Raw genomic sequence first — 26,200 nt, forward strand, 5'->3', positions numbered from 1 at the left:
GTTTTGAAGAAAAAAGGCAAAAGTGATCAGGTGATGGCTTGCCACCTCTCAAATGCTCGCTGGCTGCAGGAGGATTCTACTGTTCTAGCAGCAAAGACTCTAAGTGTTTTACCCATGGACAGACTGTTCCCGCTGCACTTAGAAGTAATGAAATAGATTGAAAGACATTTAAAAAAAATACCTTTCCCAGGCTGGCAGGGTGATGGCAGGTGGGTAAGGAAGAGTTTAGTATGCTCGGAGTGAAAGTTCTTTACTGGAAAAGCTGACAGGTGCTCCATTTTTATGAGAAAACCCAGCTATTGTTATCCAAACCTCTCAGAATCCTTAACATGGCACTTGTCATAGGCATATAGATCATGATTCTGTTTGAGTAGTGTTGTTCCAAGTTCTATTAATAATTCTTCACAAGCACGTCACCAGTGACTAAAATGACCTTGGATTTTTACAAATGAAAAATTGTCCCAACCACATCCAGGGGTGAGTGAAAAGTAGGCAGAAGGGTCCCAGTGGGTCCCAATCCTTTTATAGCATTTGCATGGCCCTTGTTTGATAATTTTCATTTCAAAGTCTCATTTTAACTTCCCTTGGGGATACCATTTCATGGGTGTGAATTTGGATTAAAAAACCAACTTTATTTTTGTTTCCAATCTGGCCTCCACAAAATGTAGAGCTAATGAGATTAGGCTTGTGGGTTGACTTCTCTGAGTTTAGAGCAAGATGAAATCATTTTAAGAGCCACAATCCCCATCCTATCTCTCAATTCTGAGGGCTGGAGACCACTCAAGAATTTTCAGGTAGTTCGAAGTGTCTGTAATTCTGTCTACTCTAGTGGGAGTGCCTTTAACCATGGGTGAGAAGCTCCTCTCTGGGAGGGAAGGCAAGCTCAGACCGTGAAACCCAGAGTATAAAACAGAACTTCCCACATGCACAGTCTCGGATCAAAAGTATGGACCTCAATCTCATGCCTCAATCTATGTGGCTGTGGCCTTGCCCACATCAGCATGTTAATGAATTCAACTCATATTACTGCACTTAACTGTATTCCTGATGCTGGATTCCAATTTAGCCATTTATAGGTGTTGTACTTTTAATATATTAAACAAGAATTGGGAAGGAGCATCAATGCAATCCCTCTAAATCTAAGAATTTATAATCCCAAGGTTATCTGGGTTGATGTGTGATCTTTTAAGGTAATGAGAGCTCCTTGAACAAAGCAAGTCCTGTATGAAGTTCACCAATAACATCTATTTGTCCATTAAGTTATTTAAATTACCTTGGATAAAAGGCCATGTCATAAGTTTCATTACATAGCTACTCAGTCAGTGTGTCTTCCTGGCATAGGACAGGGCGTGGCTATAGGAACAGAAATATCTCACTCATGTAGGAACTGTCACATGGACATGAACTTCTGACCATGGTCTGACGTGTTCATGGGTATGTGAGATGGACTCAGTAATTTAGTTTTATTTTCAAACTGTGGGTTGAGACCCATAGTGGGTTATAAGCTCAATTAGCAGTTTTTCTTAGATGAAATCTATACTAATAAAAGCCTAGGTGGCGTCACACCCTCATGCATGACGTCACAAGATAGCCAAGACAAGATGGCCACCACAAGATGGCTGCATGCACAGTGGAGGCGGGCCCAGCAGCCACTCCACACTGTGAGGCCTGGGAATCCCACGGTTTGGCGTGGCGTGGCGTGGAGGAGGCTGGTTCCGGCAGAGGAGGTGGGTCACAGCAGGGGAGGGCAATTGGGGGCGACCAGGCCAGCAGGGGAGCAGTTAGGCGTCAATCAGGCTGTCAGGGGAACAGTTAGGGGGTGATCAGGCTGGCAGGCAGACAAGCAGTTAGGAGCTAGAGGTCCCGGATTGTGAGAGGAATGTCCAACTGCCGGTTTGGACATCCCCTGAGGAGTCCCATATTGGAGAGGGTATAGGCCGGGCCGAGAGACACCCTCCCCCACCATGCATAAATTTTGTGCACAAGGCCTCTAGTAGGATAGAATAGAAAATATAATTGGATAGGTTTGTGAACTGTGTTTCAGCTGGGTGTGTGTGTATGTGTGTAGCACTACAGTATGTTTCTTTCTGAGGGTATGGTGAACAGTTCAGGAGTGACTGGTGGATCTGTCAGTAGCTGATTATTGGTATTTGCCGTTGTAACCTACCTGGGACCCTCCCTTCTGTGGGACTCAGTGGGGGCAAAGCCAGTGCGCCTGGCTCCAGGGTCAGCAAGCCTACAGCTGAGTCCACCCTCTGCCATTTCCTGTATGTGGTGGGCATCCTTTATTGACAGGAGGTGGGGATAGTGCACGCCTATCAATAAAAAGAGTAAATAGCCCCCAAAACGTAAGTGAATCTAGCTAATCAGGGGGAAAAACTGGGGCTGTGGTGATTGGTCTCTCATCTCAGTAAACAGTTAAGGGTACAAACTACTAACAATGACCCATGACTGTCATGTCTTCTCTTGCCAGGGAGAGAGGGCTCCTGGTGCCCAAACCATGTTTAGCAGGGCTTAGAAACATTTTTGTGGTGCCCTTGTGGAAGTCCTCATTTCTGGAAGCTTCCAGACTGCCTGTTTCTGTCTTATGTGCCCTGTGGGTTCACTCCATCATTCCACGGATGCCATAGTGTAGACCTTTCTACAAATCCCTGGGTTCCCGTTCTGACGACAGAGGTCTCAGCAAGTAAAACAGCCCAGACCTCTGAGTTGAATCTAGGAAACTTGCTCAAAATACGTGGAAAGAAAAAAAGCTTACTGACAAAGACCAAGCCATTCGAAGTTTAATTTCCAAGTGTGATTTCTCCCCCCAAGAGGAACCCAGAGCGGGTGTGGAAACTCAACTGATATCCCAGGCAAGCTTCTTTCTGGGAACCACCAAGGAATATTAGTCTTATTCTATTTAATCAGCAGATCTGAGCAACGCAGAGCCCTCTTCATTAAGGGCACTCAGAAATTCCGGCCAGCTGTTTCCTGCCACTCGGCTGAGGACAAGGCGGAGAGGGAGAAGCCAGACACTCTCGGGACTCTCGCGGTCTCACTGCAGCTCTGCGATGTAATCCCACTTTTATCATTTCATTCCGAAACCTGTCCCTGAATCCAGGAGCCGGTCTGAGACTTACAGGCTTAACTTTGACACGTTTTAATGCATATCACACACACTAAAGTTCTGGAGATGTGCAAATCATTTTTTGCTAAGTCTTTGTTTTGTCAAGTACATCTACTCTTAAAATCCATTGAACTTTAAGTCCTGGGATGGTTGGAGACCAGCATGCTAAGTACACGTGTAGTAGATGTCTCACTCACGTGCCCAGTGTCTGTGAGATATTGTGTAATCTCTTTCAGTCTACTTCAGAATATGAAAAATGTTTTCCCTCAAAAAATGTGTCTCTGATGCTCACTTTGCAATGGAACTTTATCTTGACACACATTCTCTGGCTACCATTACAGGAGGGCTGTATAGGATGTGCCCAATTGTCGAAACCAGTGCATGGCAGCTCATGTGCACTAGAGCGTGGTATCATGGGATGTCTGTGAACCCAGAGGTGACCAGAGTGTAAGAGGGGCCTGTCCACCAGGTCAGGGACCATCCCAGAATGATGGGACTCCTTGCCTACAGAAGCCCATTTTCCTCATGTTCAGACCATCAATGGTCACTATGCACAATCACAAAACGTGCAGGTGACCTTGGCTCCCTGTTTGTCTGCACATGGAAGCAGCTGTCCTTGATGTTTTAAAGAGAGGTGGACTGAGGGAAGGATGAAGCAACCCTCCCAGCTGTGGCCACTAACTGGCCTGTCAGTGGAGATGCTCATCTCTGGACCATCACTGTGGCCATTGAGAGCAGGGATTGTGCTGATCACCTGGCCTGTGCCATGTTCCCAGCCCCAGACCAGCCCCTGAACATAGACCAGCCACATGTATCATGCCTGCAATGGGATCAGCCCCACTGGTGGGACTGATAGAGCATGTGTATGGGGAGGGGCAGCAATTCAGTGTCCAGAAAGGGAGGGCCAACCAGTGTCCAGCCCATCTTATCTGCTACTTCCTACACTTGTCCCCAACACCCATGGCCCGCAATTCCAAAGCCACAGATGCAGTCACAGATGACTCATAGTTACAGTCTCAAAGGCAATGCTAGGGTTCTGTGACTACTGTGACCACAGGAGTGTCACTAACCGATGAATCTGATTGATGTGATTAATGATATAATTAATAATGTGATTAATGACATAATTAATAATAAGCCTTTATCTTTTTTCCTGAATAATACAGACCAGCACGAGCATGTGACCTTCTGAGTTAGGAGTTTTCGATATCAGAATAATTCATGAAATTTTACTCCCTGGAATTTTACATTCAGTTGAGCTCCTGGTTGTGGAACCTTCAGTTTCCCTGAGATTCTGCCCGGAGGGAGACGCCCTGTGTCTACGTGAGAGTGTGAATGTGTAAAGCACTTCTTCCCAGTGCTGGATCACCCAAAGACTGCCTCCTTCAGGCGTGGGCAGGGAGATATGGTGGGAAATCAACAGAAAACTGAGGTTTTGCTTGTTTTAACGAACATCCAGGCATCTTTAGGAGCTGGGCACCGCTGGCTTTTCTCAAAGATACTTGAGAAGCATGGATGAGCCTGATCCTGGTGCCTGCCTACCTGAGTGAGGTCTGAGAACCCTGTGCCTACCAGAGGAGGGGTAGTGGTGCTGGATTCCCGGAGGGTGCTCCCCTGGACTGTGCATGACTCAGGTGACGGCCGCAGGATAATTCTGACACTTGTTGAGGTTGAGGATATTCTAGGCGCTGAGTCGGCACTGACTCATCACAGTCATCCTTCACTCTGCTCACTTATTCGCAATTTGGCAAAAGATAGAAAATGTAATGGCTTCTATTTTTAAATGCGTGTGCAGGGATATTGTACCCAGAATCATTAAGTTCCAGTGTCTCTCTATAGTCTTTGGGTACTAGGATTACTCAAAAATATCAAATGGACTTGGTAATTAATTTCATAAATGTGTATATTTGGATCTGACATAGAGAAAATAAACATCCCTTTAAAATATAGTTTTGAATTGACAAATAATGTGTAAATATGCATGATAACATAGTAATTTTACTCTAAATTAATCATGTGAAAAGTTAGCAAAATGCAATACTTTAGGCGAACCATCATATCATGAAGTTATTTTTACTTCTGAGTCCAAGTTGGGTACCACAGAACCAGGAGAAGAAGATGAAACCTGCTTTGTGGGGTCAAAAATCTTTGTTTTCCACCCAGAAGTGACTGATTTTGTGCAGAAATTGAACGTCTTTCCACATGGATTCTTTCTCCCCGACTACAGTTTTAAAAATGGCCCATTTTGGATTAATTTTAAAATATTTTTGGAATAAAATTTCCAAGCATTTATAAAAATAATGGAATAATCCAAATGAAGCACTTGAAATGGTCACCACTGAAAACTATGTTGGATCAGCGGCTGCTCTTTCAACTGGGCAGCCCCTCGGATTAGCCTTGAAAACAGTGTGGAACTCCAGAATCGAAAACCTGCCTTGGGCCACCAGGACTCACCCCTCCTGTTCTGGAGATGAAATCATGAATGATGTTAATTGCAACAATGATCATGATCATTTATTGGCAGGAGGCATTCCTAAGGAGTCCGTAGGACAGGGAGTAAAATGAAAGCTTGTCTGCATAGTATCTCCATAAAATGGTCAAGCTTTCATTACCAGGGATGTTATACCTGTGACCCTGGGAGAGAGGCAGTGGTGGGCCTAGTGGGGCCGCTACTTGGTCTGGCACATTTATAGGGCCAATCACAGCTTGCAAGAGGATTGTGGCTGACATCATCAGATGCCTCCTCACCCTCAGCCTCCACTTCCTTCTTTCTATGGAGTCTGTGAAATCTGAGTTTCATGTCAATACCTAAAGAGCATTGAGGAGAACAGGCAGAAGACACCGCACATTCATCACATGGTTATTATTGAAATGTGGGTTGCAGCTGTGTTTGTTACCTCCCCACATTTTCTTTTCTCGGGGTGTTCAGGAAATACTTTTAGCAAAGGAATAAACTTAGTTCTGCATTTTCTTCCCTGCTGTTTCTGAAATAGCTCTAGTTGAAGTTCATGATGAGGCTCCCAGAGGAGAAATATTTTCCTCAAAGATGACACCAGGACATTAGGGCACAGGGACGTGTGCACACATAGCACCAGTGTGCCATGTGAAGATGGCCTGCTGGGCACCATTATTCAGATGCAAAGGAATGTTGGGTCTGAAGGTACCTGGTCATCCTCTGTCTCTCTGATCTCCACCCGCACCCTGACATTCAAGCAGCCAGGGCTTCTGTACTGCCTTCCTTCATGACAGAGATGAGACAAAAAAGCAAGGGGCCATCTCCTTTTCAGATTTTAGCTTTTGAGTTAAAATTGGCAGTCACTGTCCCATCACACAGATAAGGAGCTCCATTCTCTGTATCAGATCAACTTCCTTAGAAGTTGCTTCTGTTGCTGATGGCCACATGTGTGTGGGTGGTGGGAGGGTAACTTCTTAGCTTGGGCTGTATTCAGTCATTACCAGGTTGACCCAGACTCCAGACTCTTCTAGAGCATAAGAGACTCTCAGAGTGTCTGGCTCTTCCTTCCTCTCCTTCCTCTCTCTGCTTCTGCCCTGGCAGCCTCTGCAGCTGGCATGTGTGACTTCACACCTCAGCTACTGTACCCAACCCAAGACTCGGCCCCTCCTGGCCCAGATTGCTGCTCTGCTTGGTTGAGTTCTGAGCACACAGGATTTCTGACTTCAGGAGCCCATCCCAGCATTGGTGAGCTGGGTGGCCAGGGCTCTCAGCTCCCTCCAGGACACTCTGGGTCCATGCAACTGCAGAGCCAGCCCTCCTGTCTGCAGCACTGGGGAGATCTCTGGTGGCTGGGGCAGGGGCTGGGCAGTACCCTAACTCCAGACCTTTCTTCCCTCTGTTGATGGCAAAGATTTGCATTGTGTCCACCTCTCTGGGATGCCCTCTCTGTCCTCTGCCCACCAGACTTGGATTCTTGGTGTTTCATGGGAATTTTTGGAGTTCAAGAAATCCTTTTCTTTCTCCAAGACTTGGCTCTTGCAGTTGACCTTCTGGCTCCCAAATCCAGTGGGGACCTTTTGTTTTGTTTTGTTTGTTTGCTTTTTAAAGGCTGTTTGCTTTTTAAAAGCTGAGCAATGGCTTCTTGACTTTTAATTTCATCTGTTCTGACTCTAAAGCTGCACTTCCTCTGTTTTGGCTTAGAGAGAAATGGGCCATTAGCTAGACACAAATTCACAGAAATTAAAAATTCACTGGGCTACAGACAATCCCAGTACATTAAGGGTATTTTATAGGATGTGATCCAACCCAGGGAGCCTCTGTAAATCTCCAGTAAAGGCTACAGACTGGGAAGTTAGGACTCTCAGTTCTAGGAACCAAATATTAAGAGAAAATCCTTCCCTGAGGTCTCCAAGCTTCTATGAGTGCAGAGATGGTCAGCTATTTCTCTTATTGATATAGAGTCAATGTATCTCACTAATAAACACTTTAGGGAGAATGGCCGTGGCTTGTAAACTATTATGTCAAGAACTATTCTAGTGGGCAGACAGGAGGCTGTTTCTTGGAAACAGTTACAAAGACTAGCTAACTAATCAATTAATTAATCATTTCATTTATTCATTAAACACCTAAGAATTCAACACCAATGACAAGTGAATTTCTGGGCAAGGCAATTTTCCTCCTATGACCAAGAGCTGTAAGTGGAAAAGTCAAAGTGAAATATTACTGAATGTCAACATCAAACATAAAACCTTTAAGATGACTAATTGTTAATTCTAAACCAGAAGATATTTTGAAAAGTGGTCTAAGGGAGCTAATGGATTTCATAGTATAAAGTAATGAGCAAAGCAAGAAACACCCTGAAGAGATGTTTTCAGAGTTCAAGACTTAAACCCTTTAAAATCATTTTAAAGATAAAATTTTATTTTATGGAAATCATAAGCCATGTTACTACAATCCCAGTTCACCCTACTGCATATAAAATGGCATCACCTTGCCTCAAGGTAAGAAAATAAAGTTTACTGCTATTGAATCATACTAAAATATTCATCTGTCAGGACTTTGTCAACCATGGTTTTGATGGCATTTAAATTGAATTTAATATAAATTTAAAGTCATCTCCATTTGATGTAATGAATAATGTGGGGTCACCATCAACTTCAATTTTAATACCTTAAATATAGTCAGTTCCAGCTGCCTTGATGCATTTATGGTAGGGAGTAACTTGTTATAATATATATTTTTAGCACTTTGTTATTTTAAATCTGCAAATAACACCAAGGGCAGAGGTATACTCTCAACTTTAATATCATGCTCTTGAATAGGGTCCGTGAGCAATTGCCAAGTGATTCCTGTCATCGGTCCTTTAGTGCCTGTGGAGGGAGGAGGGCCCCTGGCTGAGTTGCCACCTTGGAAAAAGCATATTTTAAATACACTAATGTGCTGTATTAGTGTATTTCTGACTTCAGGAGCCCATCCCAGCATTGGTGAGCTGGGTGGCCAGGGCTCTCAGCTCCCTCCAGGACACTCTGGGTCCATGCAACTGCAGAGCCAGCCCTCCTGTCTGCAGCACTGGGGAGATCTCTGGTGGCTGGGGCAGGGGCTGGGCAGTACCCTAACTCCAGACCTTTCTTCCCTCTGTTGATGGCAAAGATTTGCATTGTGTCCACCTCTCTGGGATGCCCTCTCTGTCCTCTGCCCACAAGGTCTCTGTCCATGCACAGGCTTTCTCTATAAATATTTTCTACACGTACAATGGGAGAGGCCAGTGCTTCTAATTTTTTGGCATAATATTTTCTTTTTATTTTGTACACATTCAGTTTTACTGTAACAAAGCAACTTGTACACTTTTAACGTTTAAAACTGAGCATTATCTTTCCTTTCCAGTGAAACAAAAAGAAAATTTAAAAATAAACAGGAACAAAATTACAATAGAGAGATGTCAATTCCAAATAAGATCCTACAGGTTCTACTGATTCTCCTATCGAGTGGCAGGGCTCAAGTCATCATTAGGAGAGAATTTTATTTTAAAAGTATCATCTTCGACTGCAAGGATGTCCATTAAACGTCACAATTCAACATCCCAAAGGAGAAGCCATATTGTCAAAATGCCCACTTAACTCACCCAAACATCTCAAGCCCACCCCTTTGCTGACCTTCTATAGAATCTATACCTCCCTTTTTTAAAGTTGGGTGTTTTTTTTTGAAACAAGAGAAAGTAGACAGATACATGTTGGTAAATGTTAACTGTACATATTCACATAGAGACACAGTGTAATCTCTGAGCCCAATATACAGAGAAAGGAGGAAAAAAGCTAGAATTATATGCACTACTACACAGGGGCCTAGCAACCTCCAGCTCCCAGCAGAGCTAAGAGAGCAGAAGGTTTTCTTTTTTCCCCACAGAGCATGGTGGTGTTGATTCCATTAAGTTTTTTCTTGAGACAGGAAGGGATAAAAATGAATTTGGAACAGAAAAGGGCAAAGATTCTTTTCCCACTGTATATGCTCAAGGTACATCCCCCCTCCCCCACAAATAAGGTGAAAACTATGGTGTAAAAGGAGAGAAAAGAGACCTCAAAAAACAGGGCAACAGAGCACAAGGCGGGGCAGGGCGGGGAGGGGGGTGTGGCAGGGAGAAAAAGAAAAAAAGACTGCAACTTGCTCCCAGGGACTGGAGAAAATTTAAAAAGGTTGGAATCCATCAGTGTTTATTAGTCATCTTCTCCTTCATCTTCCTCTCCTTCTTCCCCCTCATCAGCATCTTCATCTTCTTCTCCTTCATCCTCATCCCCTTCTTCATCAATATCTTTCAATCCTTCCTTTTCTTCATCATCATCATCTTCTTCTCCTTCCCCTTCTTCATCATCCATGTCAGGAACCAAGTAGTACTGTAATGGATTGGCCAAATGCCATCTTTGATGACTTCTCCTAACTCATCTGCACCTGCATCAGAATGGTCAGTAAACCAGGTAAAGAAGCTTTCTGGTTCTTCATGCTGTCTCTTCCTGCTGGCTTTATTCTGTGTTTGACTTGAATGTTTTGTCAAATCCTTTCCAGATTTCCTTTTGATTTCAGTGGTCTTTGAAGATGGATCACCACTCTCATTCAGATGAAACTCTTTGGAGAGAACTTTATTTTCGAAGTAAGGATTTTTATCAAAATAAAAATCTATTCTGTAACCTGATTTAAGATCTTCAAATTCTGTCACTTCAACTCTTGTCAAATAATTCAGCACCTCCTCATCCTCGTCCCCAAGCATTGCAGACACTTGTGGATGGTTGACAAATGTTGTTACCCCAAAGTTTTGGATTTTGGCAATCAATTCTAAACTCTTCTGAAAAAATGGTTGGCAGAGTTTGTTATGTTTCTGTTCTACTTTCAAAATCTCCTCACTGGCTTGTTCATTAAGTCTGTCCATTTCATTTTGTACTTCTATATGTTCAGTCGCTTCTTCCTGTTCTTTTTCTCCCTTTGGCATGCCCTGAGGGGTCTGGCTTGGGGGCTGGAGTCAGTTTCTTCCTTTGAGGTGGGAGCGAGGACTGGCGTTTGGGGGCCATGCTGTGAGGAAAGCCCAAGGATCTGATTGCTGGGAAGTCGCCGGGCTGGAAGTTGTGCTGAGACTCTTGGCATAATATTTTCTTACCTTTGTTTTACTGTTCAAAAAAACAGCTGATAAAATCTACTTTTCAGAAGGGAGGGGTCTGCTTCATTTCTTGGGGGATTGGCTCACTAATAGTCTAAAGTGTAAGTTGTAGAGATTGTTCTGGTATTTGGTGTCCGTGTCTGTGTGTATCTACTGCCTCTAAAGAGATCTCCATTCATCAACATGACCTTGAGATACGAGTAAGCTATTTAAATAATTAAAAATTGCCTTGGGAACATTTAGGAGGATAAAAAGTGACACACATAAAAATCAATAGTCTTTCTATGGACCTGTAACAACCACTTAGACATAAGAAAAGAGAAAGTCTCAGTTAAAATGGCAACTAAGAACATGAAATTCTTATGCATAAACTTGATAAGCAATTGCAAACTCTATGTGGAGAAACTTTCAAATACTTTCAAAAGCCTATGTGGTAGACTTGACCCAATGGGAAGGTATCCCTTGATCTTGGATAGGAAGACTCAATTCCATGTGAGTTAGCATATGAATTGAGCACCAATCCAATACACATGCCAGTATTTGTCATAGCGGTGCAATTAATTCTAAATTTTTATGGACAAGTAATTGTGCAAGAATTTCTAGAAAATCTCTATAAAAGACGAGAAAGAAGGAAGGGGATTGCCAGGCCTACCAGATATGGTTCTAGAGCATGGCTAGACAAATGGGCCAGGGGGACAGAGGAGGAAACAGATCAAGAAAATAAGCGACTTTTGTTTCTGATAAAGGTGGCATCTCATATTATCAAGGCAAAAATACATAACATCAAGGGAACTAAATAGGAATTTAAAAAATGACAAAATTTGATCCATATCTCACTCCAGACAACAGAATAAAGTACAAATGGTCAGAGAACTATAAAAAATTAAAATGACACCTGAAGCCTATTAGAAGAACACATGGGCATTTTTTTAAACCTGAGTAGTGAAACCTTCCAACTAGAACTCAAATAAAGATTAAATGAAGAAAATTTAATGAAGTCAACAGTATATAAATGTTTGCCTCCCTCCTCCCACCCTAGAACAGTATGATGAAAATCAATGGCACACTGAGGAAAGTACTAACAGCTCTTGCCCTCCTGTAAGGGCTCAAAACCCTCATTTTAGCCCTTTATTAGTGGTACTAATAAAAACCCTAATTGATAATATGTTTTAAGCAATCAAGAAACAAAAGAGTGAAACGGTCAATGGAAAAATGTGCAAACATCAAGAAGTGACACTTTATTGAAAAAACATGCAAATTTCTTCTTAAAACATGGATATATATTTAATGCCATTTGTAGTAAGAGAACTATTACGCTATGGAGGGGATTGGGCACTCTCTAGCTAAACTACATGAAGTACCGATGATGAAACTATCACTCAGGAGATGAGTGGGGATGGGAGAGGGGATGGAAAGGAAGAGAGAACTCTGCAAAGAATGAGGGTTTTTGCAAGAAGAAAATGTTTTATGTGCTCAAAAATATAACCACATTTTTAAAAATATAAAGGACAACCCTACAACTGAACACAAACAGGAACAAATGTTTATTTTCAATTTACAGTTGGGAATCAAGGGCCAACTTAATTTATATGTGGATTTTTAACTGCCAGAATAGTCGGTGCTCTTAATCTCAGCATTATTCAAGGGTCAATTGTATAGCAAACTAATATAAGTACGGAAGAAAAAATAACCATTTTGAGTACTTTTAAGCACTGTACTCTGTATACCCTCAGCAGAATATCGTCTAGGGCCAGCATAATATGTTGTCAAGAAATATTTTATGATGGTTTTAACACATGAATTGATTATCACATAGAACAAAGAGCAAAAGTACATGATATAATAGTAAGACTACTTTTGCCCTGGTAATGGAGTGTGTTCACTGTTTAGCTTTTGGTATTGACTGATTTCATAAGGGACACACTTTTTTAAATGTGCAGGATAAATGAAGCTAATTGTTTTATTCTTTGTCAATAAATGATGATATAAGTGGATTGAAAGGTAAAGAAACAGAATCTAGACTAATAATTATAAATGTCCTTATAGAAAAAGCTCAAGCAAATAAAAGAGAAGCATAATTAGACATAAAATTAAAGAAAATTGTTTTTTTTCTTGAAAAAAAAAAAGAAGAAAAACCCGCAGATTTTAAGTTGCACAGAGACTGAGGAAAATACACTCTAATTCTAACATCTTATACCCAATGAGTTGCTTATGCAGGAAGACAAAGGAAAACTGTTGTCATGGAGAGTGCCTGTGTTCCCTATTCCCCCTTTCCAGAGTTTTCAGGTGGCCCCTTGTGCCTCCCCTGTATGGCCATGAGGCTCAGAGGGCTGGCTGCTTGCCCAGAGGGCAGGAGGCCTGACTTTTATAGGACTAACTCCATTCCGTGCCTGACCCCTAAGAGGCATGAGAGTTTACCCAATTCAGATAGTGAGACCTTAGGAGAGATTTGTGGAGGCTGCTGGGAAAACATTCTGATTGTGGCACAGAGCCATTTTCCATCCAGAGGGCAGGACTAGGGAGGAAGCTTGCAGTGCTGCAGGACACTGGCCACCCCATTGTGACCATGAGGGCTTCCAGCCGGGGACAACACTAATGCTCCATGTCTTAACAGCAGTTCTCAACCTGTGGGTCGTGACCCCTTTGGGGGTCGAATGACCCTTTCACAGGGGTCACCTAAGAGCACCGGAAAACACATATATAATTACATATTGTTTTTGTGATTAATCGCTATGCTTTAATTATGTTCAATTGTAACAATGAAATTGGGGGTCACCACAACATGAGGAACTGTATTAAAGGGTCGCGGCATTAAGAAGGTTGAGAACCACTGTCTTAGCACAAGAGGCAGATCAGACCTCAGCTAGTTGGTCTCCCTTGTTCCAGCCTGTTAGTGTAGGGCAAGCATGTCAAACTCAAAGGCTAACATGGGTCAAATAAACATGGTTTAAGTTTATGTGGGCAGCAAAAAACCAAAAGCTTAAATTTTCATAGAAACGTAGTTTTATTTCAATAGAGACATACTGAATACAAATGGCTGAAATAAATGAGTAATCGTTAACATAAAATAATAGAACATTTTAATAAAAATTGATATTTTTTCTTGAACATTAACTTACTAGACACTGAATAACTGCACAAATTAATAAGCATAATACAAATAAACCTATTTTTCTTGTTCTCCAAAAGCGAAATATTTCCTGTTGTGCACACCAAACAAGTCAGTCCAAGACTAATGATGTGGCAATTGGCTGCTGAAATATTCACTGCTAGTATTAGTGGAGAGAAATGGTGTGCCTGCGTGTAAGGCGCATAAGGGAAATGAATGCAATATGATTATAGTAATCAGCCATTAGCAAACATTGTAGTGGAATATTGTAAAAATCAAGTTACGAAATTTTTATTAAAACGTTTCTTACCTATCGTTATATTGGCTGGGCTGCAAAAATATTCCTTGTGGGCCGGCCGCAGGCTGAGAATTTGACATCCTTGGTGTAGGGCCTTTGTTACTATAGCCAAAAACTTCTCATTGACACAGGCATGCCACCTGGATCACACGGTTCACACAGAATGCTACTTTTTTGAAAAAAAGAACTTTTTGATATTAGGATGCCTAGGAAGAGTAGGTGTTGAAGCAAACAGGAATGGGGAGGACAGGCCAAGACTCAGCAGAGAGCATTGGAAAGTGACATTGAGTAAATGCAAAATGCTGCAGGAGAGGTGGTGGCCAATGGGAGCAAGATGGAGAACCTGGTTCCTCAAAGGAGGGTGGTGTGTGTCTTGGCTCTCAAGTTTCATCAGGAAAAGCTGGGATATTGGGAGATTGTAAAAATGGACTAAAATTTTATCTCTTCAAGGTCTTACCCCAGAAGAAGCTGTGAACTTCATCTTGTCTGCCTAGAGGATGAGAAGATCCAGAGCCAGGAAGGGAAGCCCGCCACTCAAGCCCGCTATGAAGCAGCCTGCAACAGTCTGGCCCACAAGGTGGTGCAGCTGGGCTTGGGGGCAAAGTCACAGTGATGATGGTGCCGAGAGGGCAATGAGGACACTGCCACCCAGGCACATGGCAAGGAATTGACTTCAAAGGTTCACTTGTATGTGTACCCATTATGTGCATTTTGTGTACTCATGGGGGACGCTCTCATGACTGTAAATAAGGTTCCTTTGTTTCTAAAAATAAAAATTTTATCTTTTGTGAAGAGATAAAGTGATTTTAATTTTTAACTTTAATAGTAAAAATATCAACTAAGCAATTTCTAAACTTAAAGTAGCCATGTGGAGAATTAAAGGCAGGATAAATATATCTTGCAGATTCCCAGAGAAGATAAACTAAAAATAAATCAGATAGCAAAAGATAGCAAACATCAAAGACATTTTTTAAGTCAAAAATAATTGGCCAAAGGCCTAACATATAATTTTGTAGTAAGAGTGAGTAAAAGGAATGAAACATGTACATATATAGAAAAGACACTGAAATGGAAGATCTAAGCCAATGACTTGCAACAGGTGTGCCTCGAGAATTTTAAAACATGCAGTGCCTGACTGTTTAGAGCAGGGGTCCTCAAACTTTTTAAACAGGGGACCAGTTCACTGTCCCTCAGACCGTTGGACGGCCGGACTATAGTTTAAAAAAAAACTATGAACAAATTCCTATGCACACTGCACGTATCTTATTTTTAAGTAAAAAAACAAAACGGGAACAAATACCATATTTGTATTGCATGTGGCCCGCGGGCCGTAGTTTGAGGACTCCTGGTTTAGAGGCATTGACCTCTTTTCCCTTAGATCACCAAATAAAAAATGAAAACAGTCAATGCAACAATAGCTGTCTGGTGTTAATGAATCAAAACTATACCTATTTTTTTGTCACATTGGCAAAAAATATAACATATTGTGTTGTATACCAAAGAATTTTAGTAATTAGTTTATGTGTGCCATGAGATTAAATTTAAGAGCTAGTCAAATCACATAGGTGATTTTACTTTTTTTCCAATTTATTTTTGTAATGGATGAGTTCATTTATAGCTATGAACTGAGCCAAACTTGAATATATTGATATATATTTACTTACTTTTACATGTTTATTTATACATATTTGTTACACACTTATGAAAACTATGGAAACATATCTTTGATTTTACCGCATGAATAATGGAGTTTGCCAGTGGCCTAGCTTCTTGGCCATGGTGTGTCCACCTGTTGTACTATCCCATGCGCACACTGCAGTGTCCCAGGCTCTGAGGAGGTGATACTAACAGTGACCACCAGATCATTCCTCGTCTTCTTGGATGAGTGGGTCCCCTGACAAAGAAAACCCCGTGTGACCAATGACAAAGGCCTTAGAGGCACTGGGCTTCCGCTGTGGATCCCAGCTGGTCTCCATCTGAGAGGGAAGAAGGGTGCGGGTCCCGGGCTCACAGAGTCACTCACCATTCATTGAGCACCCCCGGGAAGCTGCCACAGCTGCAGTGTGGATTCGGGGTGCCCTGTCCTGCAGGGGCTCTTCACTCCAGGCTTCCATAACAATGCAAGCCAGTCATTAGTGACCACACATGCTGGCCCCCCTTGTCACCCGAAAGAGTTGGTTTTCTAAGAAAAAAATATGTCAAATTCCTCTACGCCGGGTGGAGGAGGTCAGTGTTCGTGATGGAAAGTGAGAAATCTGGGCGATGTCATCAGCAGAGCCTTGCAGGCAGGTCTCACACAGGCTGGGACAGCTGCCGCAGGACCAGGAGCGCGTCTTCGCCACGTGCCCGCGCCACTTGCTGATCACTTCTAGGGGGAGAATGTCACACCAGTGGTTACTTAGAATATGTGAGAATGTGGCCTGGTTTCCAAAATAAGCTGCTGGTAATTCTCGCTGTATTTAATGTCCAGCTGTTTTGTTTGTTTTTTTTCCCCCTGTGGTTTTTTGTTTCTCATTCAACATCTGGAGGAGCTCATTAAGTTGGGGGATGATGCGAAGGTTGAGAGAGTGTCTTCTAATTAAAAAAAAGAAAACTAATTAGGAATACATCCAGAGAGAAGGGAAAACAGCAATTGTTTTTCTTAACACGCAGGGCGACTGGATGGAAGAAAAGGTGTTACTCACGTGTGCAAATCCACATAAACTCACGAATCAAAGTGTGCAGATATCATAGAAGGGCTCCGTGTCCTAAATTTGGCCTAATCCAAACTTTTTTCTTCTTATTATTAATAAGGTCACGTAATTTTGACTACTGCAGTAATTGCATTTCTCATGTTTTCTCTTTATCATCATCATAATTTTTTAAGTGTCACAAAATGGACATTTTCTCTGTATCTCTACTCTGCTCTGACCCTTCTCCCTCTGAGTATCCCCTGAATTCCTCAGAGGAAGACTCCACATCATCCCCACTCTCCATCTACACGGTTATACTAACCCTTTTGGTTTTTTTCCAAGAGGCATTTTAATAAAAGTTTCACAATGTCTCATCCATGCTTTAAAATCTTTTATACTCGGCTTCCCCAGAGCAGCTTGAGGGAAGCGTTTAGGGTGGGGAGTTTGTCTGGGGTGTGACCCAGGAGGCCTGGTCAGGTATAGAAGATTGGTTCTCCTCGGGACATGCCTCAGGGGCCCACAGCAGGTGAGCAAGCTGGAGTATTTATTCACGGATCCGCCTCCCCCCCCCCCCCCCACCCCGTGCTAAGGGCTGGCTGGAGATGTCTGTGGTGTGGGGACCACCTGGTGTATCTCCAACAGTGGAGGAGCAGGCTGCAGAACTTGTTCAGGGACATCATCCATGGCCGCGGGGACGTCTGAAGCTGTTGAACACAAGGATGAACAGGGAAGCAGGGCCCAATCTTTTGTTTTAAAAATGCAGACGCTGCCCAGCTGGCGTGGCTCAGGGGTTGAGCATCGACCTATGAATCAGGAGGTCATGGTTTGATTCTTGGTCAAGGCACATGCCAGGGTTGTGGGCTCGATCCCCAGTGGGGGGTGCAGGAGGCAGCTGATCAATGATTCTCTCTCATCATTGATGTTTCTATCTCTCTCTCCCTCTCCCTTCCTCTCTGAGATCTATATACACACACACACACACACACACACACACACACACACACACACACAGACGCAGCTCTGGCCTGTGTTGCTCAGTGGGTTGGGCATTGTCCCATACACCAAAAGGTTGCTGGTTCGATTCCTAGTCAGGGCACATGCATGGGTTTCAATTTGATCCTCAGTAAATTAGCCAAAATCCAGGAAGGAAGCAGCTGATTGATGTTTCACTCTCACATTGGTGATTCTCTTTCTCTCTCCCTCTCCCTTTCTCTCTAGAAAAAACAATTAAAAAATCTTTAAAAAAATGCAGACACATTTTGCGTCTGTGTCATCAAAATTTAAGCTTTAAAAAATGTTTTACATGTTGTCACACAGCATGACTCTGTCCACAAAGGGAGACCTGGACCCCCCTCCCCCGCCCCCTGCCAACTGCCTCATGTGACAGCAGAAACCACCTGGGGAAGAAGGAAGCAAATGTCCCCAGGAACTCTGAGCATCTTTACACCCACAGTGATGAGCACACAGGACCCAGATTATTCTGACAAAATAGGCGCTCCTCCCGTTAACCCTGTCTAAAAGGAACATTTTCTTGTCGGCGCATGATTGTCTGCTTCAGACTCCCAATGGGAGGGTGTAGAACCATTGCCAGGGTGAGGGAAACTTCCAGAAGCCATTGGTGTAGCACCAGCGGGTTGAGATCTTCTTAACACATTTCACTTGTGATCTTTTAAAGCTGTCAGACCAGAATGATTTTCAGTCACTTTGCTCGGGAGTGGATTTAAAATCATGTCCCAAAGGTGGAAGATTAATAGATTAAAAAGGCAAAGTATTAACCTAGCCCATCGTCCTGTCTCCTTACCCATAAGATACAGTATCACTGTCATGCGGCTGTGGCAGGTCTTCGATGAGGCGTCAGCGGGCCTAGAGCTGGCTTCCCAGCGACGCACCCACTGAGTGGGACCCAACTGCTCCCTGTGTGGCTGGATGTGGGGAAGAGGAGGCAGGGCCACCATCTACAACACAAGAAATATTTGCGATTTTCTTGAGAGAATTAAGTATTTTTCTTCATTGTTTAATGTTGTTTCCCAGGGAAGGATGAGGGCAATGCTAAAGGTATCATTCTCTTCAACATTTTGCTGCAAAGGATGTGTGGGTAGGAATGAGAATTTAGATCAACAGCCGTGGGAAACCCTGCCAGCTGACGGGGGTTTTTGAATTGAATTTTCAGAACTGCTGCTGTGTTCAGGGAGGCTGAAGTGCCAGTTCTTCCTCCAACATTTTGTAGCTTCGTGGTCAATTTGTGAGAAAAGAGCAGCTTTAATTCCTCCCTCCGACAAGGCAAAACTCTTCTCATATGAGAACTCAAGTGTCACTGAGTGCTGGCCGGTGTCAGGATGAAAGTGTGGCCCTGTGCCCGCTGCGTCCCTCTGGGCGTTCACTCCACATGGCCCCTGTCTAGGCAACTGTGTGAGTCCCCACTGAATGGACAAGCGGCTGCAGGGCACAGCCTCCACCCTTCCTCTCTTTTTCCCTGGAGCCTAGCATGAGCCAGGCACTCAGTGGGCACTCAATAACTGCTCCATGCATGGGGCATGTTTGGGTGAATCACACTCTACCTAGAGTCTGTACACGCATCCTGGAGCCATCTCATATACCCCAAGAAATGCTTTGTGATTCACTCACACACATGGATTGTGCTGAAATATTTTCTTCTGTGCTTTACAGAAATCTTACAAGACTTTGTACTTTAGACACCACCTTGAGATCCAACTTCCCCTTAGGAGGGGAGTGACTGCAGAGAGCCAGACAGACCCTCACAGCCAATACTTCCTTTATACTTGTAACAGGCGCTGGCTAAGCAACGCTCACGTGAAATTTTGAATGCTGATGGAATGGGCTCAGCTCAAAGGTGTTTTTTTTCTTCTGAAATGTCAGAAACAAAAAAATTCTTCCAGAAGCCCCTCAGCGATCTCGCCCCCTAAATCACTAGGATGCCTGAAGTCTAGTGTCACAGGAACCATATTTTCTATGGCATTCTTTCAGAGTATGTTCCTGGAAAAGTACTTTGGGGCCAGAATCTGAAAGTCTTAGGAATTATTATTATTTTCATTTCGCCATGAGGCAATGGGGCAGAACGGCGCTGGGGGCCACGTGCCAAGTGTGGTCTCTGCCGCGGCTCCAGCCTGTCTTGTCTGGAAAGACCCCCGGCTGCAAGGGCCTGGGGGGCTGGGCCTCCACTTGTGCTGGGGCTCCATTCTTTCTGAGGTCAGGCTCCAGGGAGACTGGGGAGAGGTTGCCACTCTGACTTCCCTGGGCCCTGTGTGTGTCACACATAAACTCCCATAGCACAAGTTAGGAAGGCGTCCAGCAGCGTGGCCAACTCAGTCCTGCTCTTTGGGCTGTGAGGCCAGCCTGGCTCCTTGAGTCTCAGGGACAAGAGGAGACCAGGGAGGGTGCTGGCCAAAGGAGTTGGACTCTCCTCCTATGAGACAGGCTGGCCTGGTCCAGGTCCTGAGGAGATGGGGCAGTTGTCAGGTACTTGGGGCCACCTCACATGGTGACAGAAAGAGGAGGTGCAGACGATCATTTCTCAGGGCATGGTCTGGTGGAGAAGGCCCTCAGCAAACGTTAGCTGATGTGGTTGTGATCATTTGGGAAGGTGGGTGAACACCTTAGAGGTATAAATGGGTGGAATTTGTGCATGTGTGTAATCGTATGGTAGGCACACACTGCTTATGCATGTTGCCAATAGAAAAGACTCTCATCTTCCTTGTTTAATGCCCATGAGATCAAAGTGTATGTAAAACCTGCTTTTCTTTCTCTCAAAAGTATGTTGTTAAGATCTAGTCATCTTATCGTTGGAGCTGGGCATTTTCCATTAACATGTGCATAAATTTCATCGCTGCACTTACCTGGGTGTCAGCTTTCTTGACATGGGTGAGCTCCAGGGGTGGTGCCTCACCTGTCTCCTCACTGCTCCTTCTCATGTCCAGGGCAGGAGTTGGTGCCACTGAAGCCCACCCAAGTGAATGAATGAATGGCCAAGTGAATGGAAGAGTGAGTGAGTGAATGAATGAATGATTGAATGAATGAGTGAATGAGTGGGGAACTATTGCCCAGAGTCAAACACAGACACCCTGTGTTCTTTCTTTCAAGGAGCTGGTGGGCTGAGAAAAGAGTGCTATTCCAGGGTCTGGCGTACATCCAGGTGCAGTGCTGTGGACAGGAGAAAGGATTGCTTGGGTCTGCCAGGCATGGGGAGGCAGGAAGCCTTCCTGGTGGAGGGAATGAAAAAAGAATCCCGTTTTTTGTCTCAAGCAGGTGTTGCAGAGGCTTTGTGGTGTGAATGTGGCAGTGTCCTTACCAGGCACCTCTCCGCGCGGGGAGGGCAGGATGAGCTCCTGAAGGAAAGTCAGGAGGAGGACTACCTCTTGGCATCTGGGCAGGGCTGGCATGGGAGTCAGGTTTAACTACCGAGGGGAGGACAGACTTCCCTCCAGTGCTGTCACAGGCACGGTTCCCAGCTCATGCTGATTGAAAACCATCACAGCCCGGGAGTGTGCTCGGATGGGGTGAGGATGAAGGGGGGAAGGCGGGAGAGATAAGGAGCATTGAATGTGAAAGCTGGAAATGGGTCCAATTTAGAGCTGTGGGTTTTCAATCTGCCCACTCACTGCTGGGCTCTCGCTGGATCGGCTTCCACCTCTGTAGGGCCAGACGCATCAAGTCATTACTAAGAAAGGTTTTATTCCAGCTAAAATGCAGGTATGGCAGGCTCATGTGTCCCCATTGATTCTGACTTTGTACCTGGATGTGTGGAGCTGAGGGAACCACGTGGCTGGGAGATAAGGGGAAGCAAGAATACCAGCAGTCCTGGAAGGTTTGATCTGGGTCAGTGCAGGCCTGGGCCAGGATGGGGAGCAGACCGGGACGCCTTCCCAGGGTGCCCTGTAGAGATGGGTTGGGGGTTCCTTGTTTTTATGTGGAACCCTGGCCAGGTGCCAACCATGGGTTTCTCTGTGGGGGTGCACATGCCCTGACCCTACCACGTGAAGTGCACAGCAGCACCCTCTTGGTGAGCCTGCTGCGTGCCTTTTGGAGGGTGTTGGGGTCTCTGTATGTGTGGTAGCACTGCTGGGCCCCTTACTCACTGTGCATCCTGTCCTGCCACTTCCCAGTCAGTCCCCTGCCTTCCTCTCGGGAGAGCTGTCCTGTGTGTCAGGACATGAATAGAACACAAAACAAATGGGTCAATGAGGAACAGGCTTGTGCAGGGGCGACTCTGAAAACAAATTCCTGACCCAAGTTGAAGGAGAAGCTCCCGTGTGGGTGGTAACCCCAGCTGCCCTAACAGACCCGACCTCAGACCCTGGATGGGCCACAGGTGTGGTGGGCAGAGGGCAGGCAGCACCAGCTGTCCTGGGGATGGCCTTCCCCCCATGAAGCAACTTCGAGTCTGACCACGCCCCTTTCAGTGTCTTGCTTAGTCTCCTCGGAGGCCTCGAATTTCCATCCACGCCTCTCTCTCTCTCTGCTCTATTTTCCTAAGAAGTTTGATCCCAAGTTTTCCCTGATTCCCTCATTAGGGGTGAGAAAGATGAGGTCAGCTCAAACCCAGGACAGCTTGGAGCCACAGCGCGGAGGGAGACAGTGAGGAGCTCCCGCCTTTGTCCCTGCTCTCTGCATCCTCAATGAACCCATCCTGATGGCTCAGTGGCCTCTGCTGGGTACCCCAGAGAGGCACAAGGGCCCAGCCACTTCCCCCACAGATAGACTCACTGCCCAGAGTGCCTGGTTTGATGTCTTTCTTCTTCACCCAACAACCCTTGCGGATGGAGACAGTGCAGCATCACTGCAATCTCGCCCTCGGTTCTCACGGCGCCTTCTCCTCTGTGCCTTCTCCTTTTCCGTGTCTTACAAGGACACCCACCACTAGATGTGGGGCCCACTCTAATTCTGGAAGGTCTCATATGGAGAACCCTACCGTATTTACATCTGCAAAGTCCCTTATTGTGAATCAGGTCACTGCCCTCTCAAATTCACCTGTTGAAATCCTAACCCCCAAGGTGATGGTGTAGGGAGGTGGGCCTCTGGGAGGTGGCTAGATCATGAGGGTGGAGCTGCCAGGATGGGTTAGTGCCCTTATAGGAGAGACCCTAGGGAACTCCCTCTCCCCTCCCGCCAGGTGAGGACAGCAGGAAGGAAGCTGTCTGCGCCTGGAAGAGGGCCTCTGTCACACCCAGCCACCCTGGCAGCATCTTGAACACCCAGCCTCCAGAGCTGTGAGCCATACATTTCTGCTGTTTATAGGCCCACCAGTTGGTGGCAATTTGTTATGGCAGCTGAAATAGACTAAGCAGTTACCTTTTGAGGTTCCAGGTGAGTGCATCTTTTGGAGGGACACTTTGTGACCCCCTATGGTGAGGTTGCCCTAAATGGTGACTTACTGAGGTGTCAGAATGCTGTGACCTCAGCAGCTCTTGTTTTTCTTCTTGTATGTTTATCTTGTCAATTTGTTAAGTATTTCATAATAAACCAATCAACACTGTTTCTATGGCGAGGGCAGAAATTCAAGTCACCTATTTAAAACCCCATGTCAAAGGGATTTTGTAAAAAAATATTTCTTGCGTGCATATTTTCTTCAATTTTTTCCTTTGGGCTTTATTTTTCATTCTGTCTTGGGAATTTGAGACTATCTGAAAATCCTTTGAGATAATGGATGCATTTTAGATCAGGAGCCGCTGCTCTGAAAAATTATCGTCCCCACCAGAATAAAGCTTTCTTGCGTGAAAAAAAACTGGCCCAGCTTCATTCCAGATATCTCCAGAGGGCTGGTTTTTGACCTCAGTCTTTCTGTGTTTTGGTTTCCTCTCATTTAAAGTGGGAATTAATAAAAACGGAATCTCTCTGTTCACCATAATGATGTCAGGGGCGCTGGGTGAGTGTAGCATTAGTGCATGAGGGCTAGCATTGCCCCGGGGGAGATTGACACAAAGGCCATATGAGAAACAGGCTGAGCTGCAAGAGTGCCAGCTGCGCACGGTTACTGTCAGGTGGGTAAACCTTGGCTCCACCTGGGAGTGGAGGAGAAGCTGCTTTTGCTGGACCCAGGGTGACTCAGGCTAAGCTCCTGGCTCTGCCCCCAGGGCAGCCCGTCACCCCCCTGCTCTGTTGCCTAACTAGCTCCATTATTACATGGCAAGCCGCTGGAGCACACTTAGTTCCCTTGTGAGTACTTTTAAGGAAAAGCTCGGATTTGCCAAGAACATCCAGGACTCTGGGTGCCTTTTGTTTGAAGACTTTGGAAAATTAGATTGCATGCCTTACTCCATAATTTCTACTTCAGAAGATAAGGCTGATCTGGGGAAATGTAATTTTGACTAATTTATTGGCAATAGTTAGACTCTTCTCCCTGCGACACATCTGCAGATCATTTCCCCCCACGAATTGTTTTGGGGTTTCCTAGTTATCAAAGCCCCGACACATCTGCCAGCCGCATGAGCGTAGAGCACATGCCTGCCCCAGGCCCGCTGGCCCGGCACCTCGGGTCCACCCCCTGATGTGACGGGGACATTTCACACGCAGCAGGGGAGCTGAGAAGCCTGCCCTTCTTATCTTTCTATGGTATTTGTCACTGTGATGGGATCAGTGATGAGAAACTGGAGGTCACAATTTGGAGTTAATATCAGGCAGTTCTTCAGAAAGCACCAGTTTCGAGGTCAACTTGGTTGATCTCATTTAGCCAAACTCAGTCCAAGGAGTGGTGTTGTCCGAGGCTGCACCTGGAACTTCCCCTCGCACCAGGTTCTGGATATTACCCACACGCCCGGTACTTCCAAGGATACTTCACTCCTTACCTCGCCTGCCGATGAGTCTGAGATTGCAGTTGCTGTGCCTGCCCAAACCCAGGGAGGCATCTGATGGATAAATAACAAAGTAACCAAAACAAGGCTTTTGGTTCCAGTATTCTTGCAAGAAACAAAGAAAGCATGTAAGAAAAAAAAAGCAGTTCTCACCACACAAAAAGCAAACAAATAAAAAAAAATGGTGAAAAGCCCCACCTCAGCAGTTACCCACCTGAGAGCAAAAGTTCAGGCCATGTCTGTGGTCCAGGCTGCTTGTGGCAGCTGCCCCAGGCCTAGTGCCCAGGGTTCCCAGGAGGTGGACATCAGCAGCTGCCCTGGGTGGACAGACAGGTGAGGACATCTCCACAAGGCCAGGGTCCTCGTAGAGTCTAAGAGGTTGGCAAACTCATTAGTCAACAGAGCCAAATATCAACAGTACAACGATTGAAATTTCTTTTGAGAGCCAAATTTTTTAAACTTAAACTATATAGGTAGGTATATTGTTATTAACTTAATTAGGGTACTCCTAAGGCTTAGGAAGAGCCACACTCAAGGGGCCAAAGAGCCGCATGTGGCTCGCGAGCCGCAGTTTGCCAACCACTGTACTTAGACCACTGTGGTTCGATCAGGAATTCATTCCCACCTGGACACCCAGAAACTGGCCAGCTGTGACCATGATGAGTCCGTGGGTCATGAAGTCAAGGTGCTCAGTGTCAAATGTCCATGTGTGCCCCCACATCATGGCTCAGTCTGTCCCTGAAGGAAGGACAAGGCAGAGCGGGGGGCGGGGGTGAGGGTAGGGAGCTGTGTCATAGGGCAATGCCACAGGGTGGTACCCCCGGGCAGCAGGGATGTGAGGTTGTCACCTGTGGCTGCCTTTCACTTCCACAGACAGAAAATATGACCCTCAGTGGTAAAAATTTGAGTGATGGAGTCCCCCTCTTTGTGTGGACTCTGCCTCTTTATTACTTTTAGGGATTCTGCCAGGCAGGCAAACAGCCAAGGGCAGGAGCCCAGCACGTGGTGCTGTGTTTACTGGGGATCAATGCCCTCCTCTCTGCTCCTCCCTCTCCCTCCTTTCTCTTTCCCCCCTCCCCACCCACCCCATCCTGTCTTTCTCTCTGTCTCTCTCCTTGGCCTCAGTAACTTTGCATGGAGACCTCTTCTCTTGCTTTTCCTTCACACGAGTGATTCTCACTCAGCAGCGCAGCCCCATTCTCAGTGCCTCTCCTCGTCGGAGCCTTTCCTGACGCCCAGGATTGGGCTCCCACTCAGACATGTTTCTGTGCTTATTTCAGTGTCTGTGGCCTTGGCAGATGCCACTAGGACACTAGTAGGCGCTTTTGAATTCAGGTCATGACCCGCCCCTGGCTCAGGTGTTCTTGTGTCCCGTTTACATGTGGGGAAACTGAGGTTAAGGATGGCATGCTACATATGAAGTCTCTTATATAACAATGGTTACAGCCACAGTGGGAGCCCAGTCCTGAAGGCAGGTGCCGGGCAGCCGAGAGAGAAGATGCCAAGAGTGGCCCAGTCACCAAGAAAAGTGACTTCTTCCTATAAAAAGGCTGGAGGCCCAGTCACCTGTCCTGGGCAGGGCCACCCCTCTTCCTTTCCAGGTTTTGGA

At 45.2% G+C, this 26,200-nt stretch overlaps 1 protein-coding gene and 1 pseudogene across 2 annotated transcripts in view; one reads left to right on the top strand and one right to left on the bottom strand.

The window, feature by feature from the left end:
- The window catches only part of IRX2 (iroquois homeobox 2), a 37,650-nt gene extending 22,744 nt beyond the window's left edge, over window positions 1–14,906 (top strand). For both annotated transcript variants that reach the window (XR_004967540.1, XM_036309075.1), the window contains exon 5: window positions 14,565–14,906. The gene's annotated coding sequence lies outside the window, so the exon portion shown is untranslated. The remainder of the gene's footprint in view (window positions 1–14,564) is intronic.
- LOC118656176 lies at window positions 9,708–10,621 on the bottom strand (annotated as a pseudogene).
- Window positions 14,907–26,200: the final 11,294 nt, after the last annotated feature.

Source organism: Myotis myotis, unplaced genomic scaffold, assembly GCF_014108235.1.
Source record: "Myotis myotis isolate mMyoMyo1 unplaced genomic scaffold, mMyoMyo1.p scaffold_m19_p_5, whole genome shotgun sequence".
NCBI lineage: Eukaryota > Metazoa > Chordata > Mammalia > Chiroptera > Vespertilionidae > Myotis > Myotis myotis.